This window comes from Suricata suricatta, chromosome X (assembly GCF_006229205.1).
Source record: "Suricata suricatta isolate VVHF042 chromosome X, meerkat_22Aug2017_6uvM2_HiC, whole genome shotgun sequence".
In the NCBI taxonomy this organism is placed as follows: domain Eukaryota; kingdom Metazoa; phylum Chordata; class Mammalia; order Carnivora; family Herpestidae; genus Suricata; species Suricata suricatta.
The window spans coordinates 92,563,493-92,579,933 of record NC_043717.1 but is presented as its reverse complement, the minus strand read 5'-3'; the positions used below and the strand labels follow the sequence as shown (position 1 = coordinate 92,579,933).

Sequence of the window (16,441 nt, the reverse complement as noted above, 5' to 3'; positions counted from 1 at the left end):
GCCAAGGACTAGAACAGAACAGCTCTGAGTTGCTTTTTTAATGTATTGAGTTCATGTACAAGATTCTGTCTGCAGAAAAGGTACCACACTGTAGTTAAAGAATATGTGTCAACTATACTATCAGAAAGTACATTGAATTTAGGAGCACATATACCCCAATGTTCATAGCGGCACTTTCTACAATAGCCAAATCATGGAAAGAGCCTAAATGTCCATCACCTGATGAATGGATCAAGAAGATGTGGTATATATATACAATGGAGTGCTATATGGCAACGAGGAAGAATGAAATATGGCCATTTGTAGGAAAGTGGATGGACCTTGAGTGTGTCATGCTAAGTGAAATAAATCAGGCGGAGGACAGATACCATATGTTTGCACTCACAGGTCTAACAGGAGACACCAGGCAGGGGACCATGGGGAGAGGAAGGGGGAAAGAGAGTGGGGGAGGGGGAGGGACACAGATCACTGAATACTGAAACTAACCATGGACTGAAGGGGGAGGGGGAGGGAGGGAGGAGGTGATGGTCATGGTGGGGGGCACTGGTGGGGAGAAGCACCGGGTGTATTATGGAAACCAATTTGACAATAAACTATTTAAAAAAATAAATAAATAAATTAAAAAAGTACATTGAATTGTATAACTGAAATTTTCTAAGAGAGTAGAACTTAAGTGTCCTCACTAATACATACATACAAACAAACACAAACAAACACGTTAGTTGGTAAATACGTTAATTACCTTCTTGGGGGGCATCCTTTCACAATGTATATGTATCTGAAATCACCAATCACATTGTACACTTGAAATATCTTACAATTTTATTTATCAATTATACCGCAATAAAGCTGAAAAAAAGAAAAGTGGGCCTCTGATTTTATTCTATTTTGAGTTCTTGGATGCATAGATTCATGTATTTCATCATATGACGGAACTTTTTGACCCTTATTTCCCCAAATATTCTTTCTACTCCTTTCTCTCTCTTTTCTCCTAGGACTCCCATTACAATTATGTTGCTCTACTTGATGGTATTCTGTAGGCCCAGTAGGAGTTTCCTCTGCCATACTGAGGGCAGAAACATAATCACTCCCTCTTGACCTTAGCATGCAAATTTCCTAGGGGAAGATGTGGATGCCTGATACAATGTAGATAAGCCAAGTCAGGAGTAGACTGTGGAAATTATGGAAAGTTGGCTCTGAAGTTCCCTCAGAAATCCTATTTGCAAGGCTGGTCCTTGGGCTAGACAAAAATGTGAAGGCCTGTGTCAGTGATCATCTACCTTTTTCCCATCCCTCTTACCCTTCATAAGTACAACACACCATGAGCAACCTTCATTTTACACTCAGGAAGGAATTCTCATGGAGGGAGTGCCCTGCGGCTACATGTACTCCCATGGAGCTTGTGGGATAGCCCTTTGTGGGTGCTCTCAACTCCTCACGCGTTCAAATCACTGTAGTAAATGACAGGGGAAGTCTAACATATTCCTACCACTAAATCCTTCCCTACGTCGGCCTGCACCAAGCCCAAAATGTCCATCCTGGAGGCTGAGGCATTTTGACTACGCATGATAAACCAGGAAAAAAAGTTCTGCCAAAGGTCAGAGGTCAGAGAGGTTCTAATCTCAGCTCTGCCATTCATTAGCTGTGTGACTTTAAGAAAATCACCCAACCTCTCTTAACATGTTTCCTCACCTGTCACAAGGGGACAATAAGAAGAACCACTTTACTGTTATGAGAATTAAATGAGACAAAGTTTATAAAATCAAGGGGTGAAGGTGAAATATAAATCCCACGAGCTTATTACACACAAAGCAGCGGCATATAAACAGAATAGGAGATGGAAATAAGAGAAAACTGGATTCAAAACCTGGCTCTGCATTTACTAGCTGTGTGACCCTTTTGAGGTTTTCAAATTAGCATGAACTGTTTCCTTTGTATAATGGGAATAAGAACACTCATCACAAAAGACTGACAGAAGCCTCAATGGAAGAATGTAAGTAAAAACACACATGTGCATTCATCCCACAAATGTTTATTGAACATACAGGGAGTACGAGACAATGACATCAGTACGGTATGAGGAAACAGAGGACTTGAGAGACGGAGCTCAGGGAAGCCAATACTGGCACATAGAATGTGATGGAAGAGCTTCACAAATGGGAATTCCCATTCTCTGTGAAGTTTTCCAACTCGCACTACTTCCACCAAAAAAACTTGTAAAAGTTTCTCTCCTTTAAGAAGCATTTATCCCAGGGTGCCTGGGTGGCTGTCAGTTAAGCGTCTAAGTTCGGCTCAGCTCATGATCTCACAGCCCATGAGTTTGATCCCTGAGTTCGACTCTGCTGACAGCTAAGAGCCTGGAGACTGCTTTGGATTCTGTGTCTCCCTCTCACTCTACCTCTTCCCCACTCATTCATTCATTTTCTCTCTCTCTCTCTTTCTCTCCCTCTCCCCCTCTCTCTCTCTCAAAAATAAATAAACATTAAAAAAAATTAAGAAGCACGTATCCAGGGGTGCCTGAGTGGATCAGTCAGCTAAGCAACTAACTTTGGCTCAGGTCATGATCTCACAGTTCGGGGGTACAAGTTCCACACTGGGCTTTGTGCTGACAGCACAGACCCTGCTTAGGATCCTCTGTCTCCTTCTCTTTCTGCCCCTCCCCTGCGTTCTCTCTCTCTCTCTCTCTGTCAAAAATAAATAGACCTTTAAAAAGTTTTTAAAAATTAAAAAAAAAAGAAGCACGTATCCACGTTCCTGGGGTGCTGACTCCCTATTCACCAGTCTTTCCCTTTCCCTCTCAGTCTTGTGTGCTTACCCTGCCCCAACTAACAAAAAATTCTGAAACACCAAGGACATTGTTGGTCTTGATTCAGAAGTCAGCTTCTTGCCCTGGTTCCTTCCTTGTATCATGGCTGCTATTTCATTTGTAGGAATCTTCTTTTTTTTAACCTTTTAACATTTTTAAGAACTTTATTCAGATATAATTAACAAACTGCTATCACAGCACATCCTAAGCAGCTGGTCACTTGAGTCTGTTCATAGACCAAGCCGCCAACACTGAATGCAGTTCCTGTGTTTAACCCTGGGTGCGAAATACACACCTAACCCAAGACATAGCCTGAGTGCCTAACTTTGGACTTAAGAGTCTTAACCCTAATTTCACACTAAGTCTTTAGCCCTAGCCCCAAAGGGAGATCTTAATTCTACCCATGGGCCTATTTCTGGCCATTACCCCAATTCACTGGAGTCCTTGGGTCCAGGCACTTACTCACTGTTTATGTCTGATTCAAAACTAAGTACCTACAACTGGTATCTGATGGAGTCTCTAGCCTTGATCTCCTGTTGAACCATAACTGTGGCCACTGATAGGCCCTTAATTCGTGATACAGAGATCCACCCTATCATCATCCAGCCTGTTACAGGCTGAGTCTTAAGTCTGATCTATACACAATGTGATCTAATTCTGGGATATACTTAATATCCCACAGTGACCACAAAATGAGTGCTCAGCATACATACTGACAGAGATCTAACCCTGACCACAGACTGAGGCTCTAACTTGGTCACGGCCTGAGATTTGATCTTGGAAAACAACCCAGCTACAATTTCCACAGACTTAGCACTAATCAGAAAATGACCCCAACACTGGCAACAGAATGACTACTAAACTTGGCCTCATATAGAGACAAAAACATGTACAGAGACTGAACTCTAAACTTGGCCCAAGACTGTGCCTTAATCCTGGCCAAGAATGGAAACCAAATCGTCTACAAAACTTGAGAATATATTCTGACCACATCATATGCCCTAATCCTGTCCACAGAACCCTGAACACAGTCACAGCCTGAGACTTCAGTCTGTTCAAAGCCCAAATTATAAGCCTGGGCAGATAGTGGATTCATAAATTGGACCACACAATAATCCACTGAACCTGGGACACAGTAAGCTTCATCACTGGCCACTGATTTGGCCTTCATATCTTATCGCTTGTAACTGGTTATACATGGAGTCTCTGGCCACAGACTGAATTCCTAACTCTCATCACAGACTGACTCCATAAGCCTAAACTCCAACCTGAATTTTCACCCTGAAAATGGAACTGATCCCCCACAAATGGTTAATGACTGAGCCTGGCTAAATGTGAGCCCCAGACTGAATCCCAACTCCAACTACAGCTTAAACCTTAACCTTAGCCACAGACAGATTTCCAATACCAGAAATTGAACTGTTTGTTAACCCTGGGCGAGGACTGAACCCAAGCTTAGAAAAAGAATTAAGGACAAAACAAAGCAAATATTTTTCATATTCTTTGTGTGAAACCTAGCAAGAGAGTTAAGTTTAACCCTGAGCACAGATGCAACTCACCATGGCCAGAATCTGAGCCTTCTTCCTGGCCACATACTGAGCACAGCCCTGGTATAAAGAATGTAAATCTTGCTCACAGTCTGAGACCCAAAGACTAAACCCTATGCCCATCTAAAGAACATTCCTAACACTGCATGGTTGAACCAGAACCCTCCTCATATTATTAGAGCTGATAACTGATAGTCAGTACTAGCCTTTGTCACACACTGAACCTTAAACCCATAAACAAAGTTTACTATATTAGTGGCCACAGAATGTGCTCTAGTACTAGCTTGAAGTTGAGCAATCACCCTGGCCACAAACCTAATCCTAAATTGGGGAGTGATATACCCGTGACACTGGGCACAGTAGAAGCACTAAAATGAGCACAGACTGAACTCTTCTACTAATATGAGAATGCCTGCTACACTAGCCAGAGACTAGATCCCAAACTGACAACAGGATATGAACACTGTGAACTCAAAGCCTGGCAACAGCCTGAGACTCTAAACCTGAACACAAGCTGTTGTCTATTCTCACACTAACCTTACTTGTAAATTGACAGGTAACATCAACAGCCTATCTGAGAAACGTGTTTACTCTCATAGCCCTAAAACCTTCTTCGCAGCAAGCCTTAATCTGGCCACTGGTAACCCCTGATCTTTGGTAAAAACTTAATCAGATACAAACATCAGCTGCATCTCTATGCATTCATCATGAAATCTCTGAAAATAAAATTAAGAAAACATCCCATGCATAACAGCATCAAAATGATAAAATACATACAGACAACCTTATTCTACGAGGTGAAAGACTTATACACTGAAAACAATAAAAATCTGATGAAAGAAACTAAAGCACATCGATAGATAGAGAAACATCCCTCGCTCATGGATTGAAGAATTAATATTGCCAGAATGTCCATACTACCCAAAATGATGTACACATCTGATGCAATCCCTATTAAAATCCCAATGGCATTTTAAGCAGAAATTTTATTTTTTATTTTTAGTATATTTTTAATGTGTATTTATTTATTTTTAAGAGAGAGAGAGAACACAAGCAGGGGAGGGGCAGAGAGAGAGGGAGAGAGAGAATTCTAAGCTGGCTCCGCACTGCCAGCACAGAGCCTGACGTGGGCCGTTGAAGTCACAAACCATGAGATCATGACCTGAGCCAAAACCAAGAGTGGGACACTTAACCAACTGAGCCACCCAAGCGCCCCTTAAGCAGAAATTGTAAAAACAATAATAAAATTCATAGGTAACTGAATGGACAGTTTCCCCAAATGGTCTTATTATACAAATGGCCAACAGGTATATGAAAAGATGCTCATTGTCACTAATCATCATGGAAATGGAAATTAAAAGCACAGTGAAATGTCAACTCACACCTGTTAGGATGGCTATTATCAAAAAGGCAAGACATAACAAGTGTTGACAGGAGGGAGAAATTGAAATTCTTGTGCACTGTTGGTGGAAACGTCAAATGGTGCAGCCGCTTTGGAAACTAGCCTGGAAGTTCCTCAAAAATTAAAATTATAACTACCATATAATTCAGCAATCTCATCTCTGGGTATATATCCAAAGGAAATACAATCAGTATCCCAAATATATATTTAGACACCAATGTTCATTGCAGCATTATTTACAATAGCTAAGATACAGAAACAACATAAATTGGCTATCAAAAGATGAATGGATAAAGGAAATGTGATATAGAAATATAATGGAATATCATTCAGCTTTCACAAAAGAAGGAAATATTACCATTTGTGACAACATACATGAATGTAGAGGATTCTGTGCTAAATAAAAAGGCCAGTCACAGAAGGACAAATACTGCATGATTCCACTTACATGAAGACTTTAAAATAGTCAAACTCAAAGAAACAGAGAGTAGAATGGTGATTGCCAGGGGTTGGGGGGAGTGAGTATGTTTCAGTTTTGCAAGATGACTAAGTTCTAGATATCTACTCTATAGCATAGTGTCTATAGTTAAAAGTATAATGTCGTATACTTTAAAATATTTTACAAGGATAGATCTCATGTTAAACATTCTTACCACACACACACACACACACACACACACACACACACACAGAGTTTTGGAGGTGATGGATATGTTAGGGCCTTGATTGTGGTGATATCATTGGAATAAACATAAGTCCAAGCTCATCAAAATGTATACATTTAATATATGGAATTTTTTGTGTGTCAATTATACCTAATATCACATTTAAAAGTTAGATGGGGGATTTCCCATGATTTTTGTTTTTAATTAGGAAAATAAACTTATCCACAAATCCAACCATTTTTCCTTCTGTGACTCATTGATTTTTAAAAAAAACACCTGATAAAATGTAGTGTTAGCTTTTAGAGTCTGTACTTTGAGGAAGATACAGAAAGGGGATATTTTAAAGGTACTGGGCTAGTCAATCAACAGTATTGCCACAGCAATCCAATATCCTTATAAAGGGCCTATCCAAAAATGTTTTATAACTTGTTCCCCCAAACCTCAATCCAGCTATGGATCATTATAAACCTCCTTCAACTATGTATGGTGTATGGGATAATATTGGAATGATGTAGACCAAAATGTTACTAGAAAAAAGCTTTATCAGGTCGCACCACCAGCAGCACTCAGTGAATAGGAACTCTCCACAAAGTAAAAATGGGACCAGTACCTGCAGAATCAACTCTAACACAGGCCAAATTGAAGTGCCAACACAGGTCACTGACTGAGCCATGCTCTGGCCACAGAATAAGGTACAAGGCTGGCCACTCTAGGACTTAGCTCCACAGACCATTCCTGATAGGGGCTATCAACAAAGACAGAACACTGAGACTGGCTGAAGCCAGAAATTACACGTTGGGCCTACTCTGGCCAGATACACATTCCAAATCCTGTTCATGTGCTCAGTTGAAATCCCGGCCACAATCAATCTCCTATTGTCCACAGATGAAATGCTAACATTGCTCTGAGACAAAGCTCTGGGGCACATCACAGGTGATAGCGTAAAATGACAAAAGCCTGAATATTAAATTTAGACACTGTGCCTTAATACTGACCACAGACTGAGGCCTAATGCTGAACCAAGAATCAACTCTAACCAAGAACACGAATTGTATCTTTACCTGATAAAAGACTGAACATAAATCCTGTTCAAATTCTTATTTAGCCTTTTCGAAGGCAACAAAATCAGCCTGAACAGCAGCCTCAGGCAGAGCCATAACTTGTCTTTGTTGAATTTCAAGCCTAGAAACAAAAGCAATTCCAGTGCTTACCAAAAAGTGGAAGACAAATCTTGAGCTGAGCTCTATCCTTGGTTGTGGTCTGTCTGAGGCTGGTCCACAGACAGCACTAACACGAATGAGGACTCTTCTTACATACAGACTAAATAGTAATATTGGCTAATATTTGAACCCAAATCTTGTACACGGACTTCACAATGAGATATAATCCAGGCCATGGTGGACTAATGACAGCACCCAATTGAGCTTTATACCAGTCGAAGACTCTGATCTTTGATACAGATTGACCCACGGCTATATGTCTGGAGCCTAATGTTGATGTCAGGCTCAGCCCTAAATTTGATACCATAGTCCTCTGGCAAGGGATCCACACGAACTTCTAAAGATAGCAACATGCAACCTTAAAAGTAAACAAAATGAATATAAATTCCAGTGTCTGGGACAAGTAAACTGTCAATCCAAACTGCTATAATTCCTGCAACCAGCCTCTAAAATATTATTACTATTAATCTATCCTATTTGGGGAGAGGCAGCATGGTGTATTGGAGGAGTATGTCTGACTTCGAATCCCGGGTCTACCAGTTAGGGTTAATGTTACATTGAGCAAGTTACTTAGGCCCCTGAGCCTCAGGTGTGTCTATCAGTAAAATGGGCATTCTAATGGCTATGTCATTGCAGTTCTTATGAAGACGAAAGGAATTGTTAGTGAAACACTGGACTTGTGTGCTTACCAAATCATAGCCATTCTTTTTTTTTAAATGTATTAAACATGTGATGCTAAAAAAATACAAAAAGATAGCAACATAATGATTAAGACTTACCGAGACAAAGTTGAAGTCAAACCCATTCCACATTCGTAAACCTGAACCGGGGCTATGACTTGAGCTTTACACCATCTTTTAACAAAACCTTAACCTTGGCCTACTGATTGACCTATAAATCCAGTCACAGTAACATTCCCTGGGCCATGGGCCATTATTTCACAAATTCATCTTCTTATACTCAAGTATTTTTTTTCCTGAATGTATTTTCAAGCATACTTTCTGCCAACAATAGATCATGAGTCTCACTTTTGAATGTGTAATACACACATACACACACACCAATTCTAATAAGACTTGCAGAAATATTGTCATAGCTATATATTTTCACTATTAATCTTGTTCATTGATATTTTCTCCCTATTAGAATATAAGCTCCAAAGGGAAGGGATTTTATCTGTTTTTCCCCCCCCCACTTCTCTATTCCCAACACCTTGAATTATGCCTGGAATGTTGTAGGCACTCAATGAATATTTGTTGAATCAATAAATGAGTAGTTCCTGTTACTCTTCTGTCCTCTTGTTTGGCCTCTATGTGTTATATTCTAGTAATTATACTTTATTTTCTCTTGGTTCACCTATCTGGACATTTCTTCTCAGCTTCCTTTGAAGGCAAGGAAGTTTGATTTCCTCTACCTACTACTTGAATATCATTATTTTCCATACTTAATCTTTATCCTTCTAAAAATTACTATTCTAAATACTCTCTGACTGAAATTTAATGCATATCTACTTACTTAATTACCAGCTATATATTGTTGTCTCTCAAATGTTTAGTTTCAACCCTGACCTTTCTTCTATGCTTCAGACTTACACCTCCTACCAGTCTACCGGGTATCTCTGTCCCACTGTTCCATAGACTCCTCAAATTTAAAGTGTCCAAAATGTAATCTCTCATATCCATCACAAAACTTGCTACTCTTTCTGGCTTCCCTAATTAAATGAGGTATTACCACATACTCAATCTTCCAGATCAGAACTTGAGAGTAACAACAGACTCTTTTCCTTCCCTTACCTTCCAAACCTATGTTATCACCAAGTCCATCTGATCATACCATGCTTTTGCTTAAAATTCTGATGGTTCTCCACTGCTTTCAGGTTAAATTTTGAACTCACTGGCATGACCTCCTACTCCCACCTGTTCTAGCTTCTGCAACATGGAACTTTTTTGGGTGGAGGGAGGAAGGGGTGTGTTCTCTGCACTCTCTTACATTCTTACTCCTCAGTATGAAATATGGTCGACTTCTCTACGCCAAATACCTTACTAGTTCAAGTCTCATCATTGAAGCATGGCTTCCTCTAGACATGGAATGAGTTCTTCCACTTCTATGGTCCTGTAGAACCATACGCAGACCCTTTTAGAGCACTTCGCACACTGTATACTCTATCTCCTCTCTTAGATTGTTAACTACTTATGAGCAAGGACTGTTTTTCAATTCTGTAGCAACCTGCCTAGCCCAGAGCCTTGAACAAAGCAGTTTGCTGAGTTGATTATTCAATCTATTAAGTCCACTTATTCCTTTACTTTTCGTTTAAAATTTTAGGCAATTACCTTAACAAAATGCAATTCCTCTTTCTTTGCATTCATTCCACTTGTGAGTCAAAAAGTTGTCCTTATGAGTAAAATTGTAGTAACCCAACTGTAACGATCCTTTCAGTTATCAAGGGTTCATCCTAACAAGGAAAAACAAGTCAAAAATTAGGAGTAAAATTAGCTTTCAAAAGCCACCATTTTGCTCAACCTTTAAATTGCTTGAAAGTGCTAGATATCTCCATCTATTTCTTTATCCACCTTATTAACAAATCTTTTACTAAAACAATAGTTTCTTAAAGACATATACGTTTATTTCTTATTATTCAAGTTGTATTCCCTATCTATTCTAAATTGTTGCATGACATCAGTGATGTGGCCACTGTTCATGGAAACAATGTGGCTTCGTTATGCGTTAAATGGGATTCTTCTGGGATGGCTTAGATCACATTTATATTCCTATTATGCCCTACTTGAAAGGGAAACATAAGATACCCAATTAGAAACACAGTATACATTTTCCGCAGGACCTTCGAAGTGATTCTAATGCAGATGGTTCACACAAAACACAAGTTGACAGTTTTAAAGGACCAGTTACAATTCTAAGCTTATCAGAGCATAACTTTTAAAATGTTATTCAATCAAAACTCAATGAGAATTTGAAATCACGATACAAAATGCCTCCCCAAAACGCTAATACCTTAACCAAAAGGTCAAATAAATTTAGAACCTTCATCTAACGCCCACAAACAAAACCCCATACTCCAAGAAGGGAAATTCTGCAGGACAGTACACTCCAAACTACAACACCCAGAATACCCTCCTCCGTCTGAATTCAGTGGGTGATCGGACTGGAGGGAGGAACTGTGGGTACACAGAAAGAAGTGCTAAGACTTCATCCCCCACAATCCCCTGTTTTCACTTGCGTCTCTCCGCCAATGCCAATAATAGATCCCCCCAGGAAGAACAGCCTCCAGCGACCTGAAACTACATTTCCCATGAGGACAAGGGATTGGGCCTTCTGCTTTCCCGGTGACCTGTAACCAATAGGAGATGTTGTAGCTGCCGCGTTGTGGGCGAGAGTACAGCCCTGGGCCGGAGTCCCGGGCCTAAGGCGGCTGGCGAGAGGCGGGGAGTTCAGAAGACAGTTGCGTGGCGTGGGGCGCCGCGAGGGCACTACGCTCTCAGAAGCTGTCACGCCGGCCCGATTTTCCGCGGCACTATAAGGAGTAGCCGTTCGGTAGCCGGGGAGCTGGAGGTCAGAGAGGCAGAAAGCCCGAGCGGCTGTGGCCGGGGAATGTGGGAACGAGGGGGCCTAGGGAGGAGGGTGCTTCCGGGCCGTTGTCTTCAGCGCCTGACTCCGCCCAGCTCCGCCTCTGCGGGGGTGGCGGTATCGGGCCTGGGAGTCGGGAGTGGGTTTCTGAGCTCTCCGCGCCCGTTTCCTCTAGCTTGTAGTCTCGGGAGCGCGCGCTCTCTTCTTTTTCTCCACCTCGCCTGCAGTCTTTATCCCTCCCTTGAGACGCCATCATTCATTCCCGCTCCTGCCCTGTGCCTGACATTAGGCTGACATCTCCTGCCGAGATCTGACATTAGGGTGCTCGACCAGGGTCTTCCCTGGGTGGTGTCTGAACTCTCCTGACTACTTGGAGGAGTAGGGTGATCTCTTTCCTCGCTTCTCTCAATTTACATTTCAGATTTGGGCACACACCCTTAACTAAAGTACACACTGCACAATTTCCTCTGGGGGCGTGGGAATTCCTCCCCACTCCCTGGGCGTGTCTTTTTGTCCAATTTTCACTTTTTGCTTTCTTGCTGGTGATAAAAAGATCGTCGCCATCTCTTTATTGGCCCTTCCAGCCATCCCCCCTCTCCTGACCAGTTCTTTGGAGTGGAAAGGGTTTCTCCTCAATTTCCACAAGGGGTGGGGAGCAGAAGATGGAGCGAATTTTGCTTTTGAGAAGTATGTGATTAAAGTTCAGTGCAGCGTTCTGGTGAGAGTCAAAGGCAAGTTAGACCCATTTTAAAAACCGAGAGCTTTCGGGATTTCCAGCACGACTTATACAGCACTAAAGTTGACAAAGATTTAGGGGGCACACCGACTGCGGAATAAAGTAGACTGTGCGAAAAAGACTGTATTAATTATTTTATTACTACAAACTCGTGCAAAAAGTTTCTAATACTGATGGGCTTGGGGTTTGACCTATGTAAGGAAGGTCAACCCTAACCCTGGAAATACTTGTAGGCTTGAAACTGTCATCTGTCTTCCAGACCAATCCGGGAAGGCTTTGGGAGGAGGTGAATTTTAATTTTGGCTCCAAAGGAGTAAATGGGATTTGACATGGGCAAACAGGAGGGAAAACGTGCCTTCTGGAGCTGGAGTTGGAATCTGAAAAGGGTAGATAGAAAAGGGAGCACTTTTATGAAGGATGGATTTGCCTGACTGCAATAAAAAGGTGTCATGAAAGAGAGATTGGGGTCATAATAACAGGACACTTTAAAGCATTCACATAGTTTGTATATTATTCTATATCAAATAAAACTAGAGACAAAAAATTAAGATTGGGTGATTTTTGTTTTTTTCATCCTAGGGGAACCTGATTTGAGATCATTTCTTGGAGAACACAGAGAAGTGTGGTGGTATGTTCCAGGTGTGAGTTTAATTTAAACCCAAGAACTTTGTTTTATAGACTGTCCTGTTTGTGGCTGTTCTTAGCTCCATAGAGTGGAGTTGTCATTTTAAGGCCTGGTGACAAATTTTTAAAAAATATATTTGCTGTCCTTATGCATCATATTATCTGAATTGTAGTCATTTCATTGGGTGACAATAATGACTCCTATTAATTGAGCAGATATAATGTTCCAGGCACTATCATAAGCACTTTGTAGCATTATCTTAAGAGTCTTATGAAGTAGGTACTATTTTCCCCATTTTTCTAGAAGAGAAAACTAAAACTCAGGGTCATTTAACCTACCCAAAGTCATATGGATTGTAAGGAGCTGAGTTGGGATTTGAATATATAGATTTCTGGCCCCAGAGCCCATGCTCTCTCCGCCATGGTTTGTTAGTGCCACTGTTCAATTCTCTTCTTGACTTTCTGTTTGTGGTAAGGAAAGATAATTGTGAGGTGTAGTTGATCATCTGGCAGAAACCCAAATGACTCACTTTTAGTCTCTATGTCAGTATGTGTATGTATAGCTGCCAAACCTGGATTCGCTTAACTGTTATTGCAGCCATAGCTAATTGTGTCTGCCAAAATGATAGTCAGTATGGCTATTTCCGAATAAGATGACTCTCTTTAAAAAAACGTGCTTTACATGTAAGCAATTTGGACGTAGATAGTACTTTAGGTTTTATCTTATTGTGACTTTCATTTTAAGTGATTTCCTAGGTCACTAGGTCTCCTCTATGACCTTTGCTCACATGGATTATTCAGGATGCAACAGAGTATGAGAGCTTTCCCTGGGTCTAGCTGGGGAGATATATGCCCATAATTCTGAGATAATGTAGCATGTAATATAATAGAAGAGGTACAAAGTGCTATCAGAAAAATAAAGGAAGCAGTGACTTAACTGTAAGGGAGAATCAGGAATAAGCCTTCTGCGAAGATGTGACATGACAGGTCTTAAAGGATAATGGGTTCACCAGGCAGAGAACAGTAGAGGGGAGGTGTTTCAAATTAGAGACAGCAGTCTGTGGAAGACATTGGGCTATATAAGAGCAAAGCATGCCCATTCAATATTTAGGAATTCAACATGATTAGGGTATAGATTGTTTGGGGGAAAGGAAGGTATAATAGTTGAAGAGTCTGGTAAGATAGATTGGGGCTGATTTGTGAAGTTCCTTGAATGTAATGCTAAGAAATTTGGATCTGCTGCCATAGGCAGTTGTTCTTTCTTTTTTTATTTAAAAAATTTTTTTAATGTTTTTATTTTATTTTTGAGACAGGGAGACAGAGTGTGAGTGGGGAAGGGGTAGAGAGACAGGGAGACACAGAATCTGAAGCGGGCTGTCAGCACAGAGCCTGATGCCTGGCTCGAACTCACGGACTGTGAGATTGTAACCTGAGCTGAACTCAGATGCTTAACTGACTGAGCCACCCAGGCGCCTCCATTGTTATTCAAACTGTAGAGCATTTATCACTGGTCGTTATGTTGTACTTGCATGAACATTTTAAATTTTAGTAATTATATGTTCTAATGTATCTCATAAAAGATAAAGCTGAAATATGTTTTTAAATATAAGGGATTTAAAACTAAGGGAATGGCTTAGTAAAAATAGAAAGTGAACACGTTTAAAGTCGATTTAAAGACAAATGTTAAGTAAATAATAGTACCTGTGATGTGTGAAGATGATAATACTCAAATGATTCAAATTTGGGAAGTACTGATCGTAGGCAATAAAAAACATTAACATATTTTAGAAGAGGAGCACCATGATGAAGTTTTTACTTTAGGATCTACTGGAGTGGGCCATGACCAGTTAGGAAGCTAAAGATGATGAGGACCCAAGGGAGCCACATATGAGAAGAGGGAACAGATATGAGAGCCATTTAGGAGGTAGAATTAGTAGGACTTGGCTGATGGGAATGTTATTATTCTATCAATGTCATCAGAATTATTATTTAAAAGTCTGTATGTCCCTTGCCTATTATCCTTTAATTCTAAGATGAGCATATTATTGCCCAAATTGGGCCATGTACATATAACCATTACGGTAACAGTGGAGGCTGTTTTCACGAATGAGTTTGGATTACACACAAGCATCCTTGCTGCCTTAGTGAGTGTCCTGGACAGCAGTGGCACCAATATTCAAAGCACTGGTAAGGAATATGAGTATGATCTGTGACCCTTATTCATCTGAGGAGCTCCCCCTTCAAGACTCAGCTCAAATATCAACACCTCTTTGAAGCCTTTCCTGCAATTCCCCTGTGCCCACCACCACACACAAACACATGCAAGCCTACACAAAACAGTGTTAGGCTCCTGGCTTACATAGAGCCCTGCATTTACCTCTGTCCTAGGCTGTGCCACACTAGTGTGTCAGTCTGTGGGTGTGTCTCTCTTCCCTAGACTGTGAGCTCCTTGAGGGCAGGGACCAGGTCTCATTCATCTCCACACCCATAGCATAGGAAACTGCTTGGCACGTGGTAGACACCTAACAAATGGTTATTATATGAAAAATATGCATAAACATATGACTGTAACTCAGAACTTTGGTACCAGAATGCCAAATGTTACAAAAAGGTTAGCTGTTTGCTACATTAGCTACTTTGGCTAAATAAAGCAGTAAATTAAAGTCACCTGAATACAGATCTTCACGAGAGGTTTCTTTCTTTTTTTTTTTTTTTTTTACTCCCCCACCCCTGACCATCCTATGGTCACCTTACCTTTTTCTTTTTCATCATTTATCCACCCAGCCACCTATTTCTTAGGCCTGCTCATTGCTTTGCTCTTCTTGACAAGAGTTCGCATTGCTGCTCTCCTGAATTCTCTGCCAAAGATCCATCCATCCCTCGTCTCCACCTCCCCAATCCAGTTGACTCCATCCTTGAAATCAATCTCAAATGGGTCTCCTACTCAGCGATACTGCTAGTGGGACTGTCATTTGATACAACCCTTCTGGAGAGAAATTATTAATATGGAATAAAAAATCTTAATATTGCATATAGCTTTCAACTTACCACTTCAACTTCTAGGGCTCTATGCTGAAGAAATAAATGTGATGTTTCCAAAATTTTAGCCCTCAGGATGTCTATCCCAGGGGAAAAAAAAGAAAACAGCATATTAAATGTTCCTAATACTAGCGATTTAGATTAAATCAATTATGGCATATCTGTAGAATAGATTATTATACTATGTAGCCATGTACGTGGATGTTTCTAAAAAATATTTAATGATGTTGAAAGTTATTTAAGATATATTAAAAGAAAATTCAGGTTATAAAGCTGACAGATTCCACTTTAAACACATACACATGGATACACACACACCCTATGTGTGCATACATAGGAAATTATCGTTATCTTATAATATTAAGCACATTCAACAGAGGTTTACTTTAAGTGGTAAAATAACATGAGTTCTATTTTTAACCTTTTGCATATTTCTATTTTAATCATCTATAATAGTATGTTTGTTACTTTAAAAAAATGTTTTCCGCATGTGCCCTATTATCATTGCCTTAGTTTGGGGTACACTGCTCCCCAACCCACCCTGCAACACACACACACACACACACACACACACACACACACAACTTCTAGACTAGATTATTGCTGTCTCCAACTTGCTTCCCTTCCAATCCCTTCTCCACCAGTGTGCTGATGGAATGATTTTTCTAAATCACAAATCCGAGGCGATCCAGCTCTATATAAAATAGTTCAAAGTCTGCCCATTGTACTTGAGATAAAATCCAAACTTCTTAGACTGGCTTATAAAACTTTTGAAAATGAGCTCCCTGTTTCTCTCTCCAGTGTCACTTTTCCTCCTACG

At 40.5% G+C, this 16,441-nt stretch overlaps 1 protein-coding gene across 2 annotated transcripts in view; it reads left to right on the top strand.

Annotated features, from left to right (window-relative positions):
- The first annotated feature begins 11,032 nt into the window (after positions 1-11,032).
- ENOX2 (ecto-NOX disulfide-thiol exchanger 2) overlaps positions 11,033-16,441 on the top strand; it is a 249,160-nt gene continuing 243,751 nt past the window's right edge. The window contains exons 1-2 of one of the 2 annotated variants that reach the window (XM_029930552.1): positions 11,033-11,207; positions 12,538-12,597. The gene's annotated coding sequence lies outside the window, so the exon portion shown is untranslated. The remainder of the gene's footprint in view (positions 11,208-12,537; positions 12,598-16,441) is intronic. The other variant, XM_029930555.1, reaches the window with a different exon arrangement.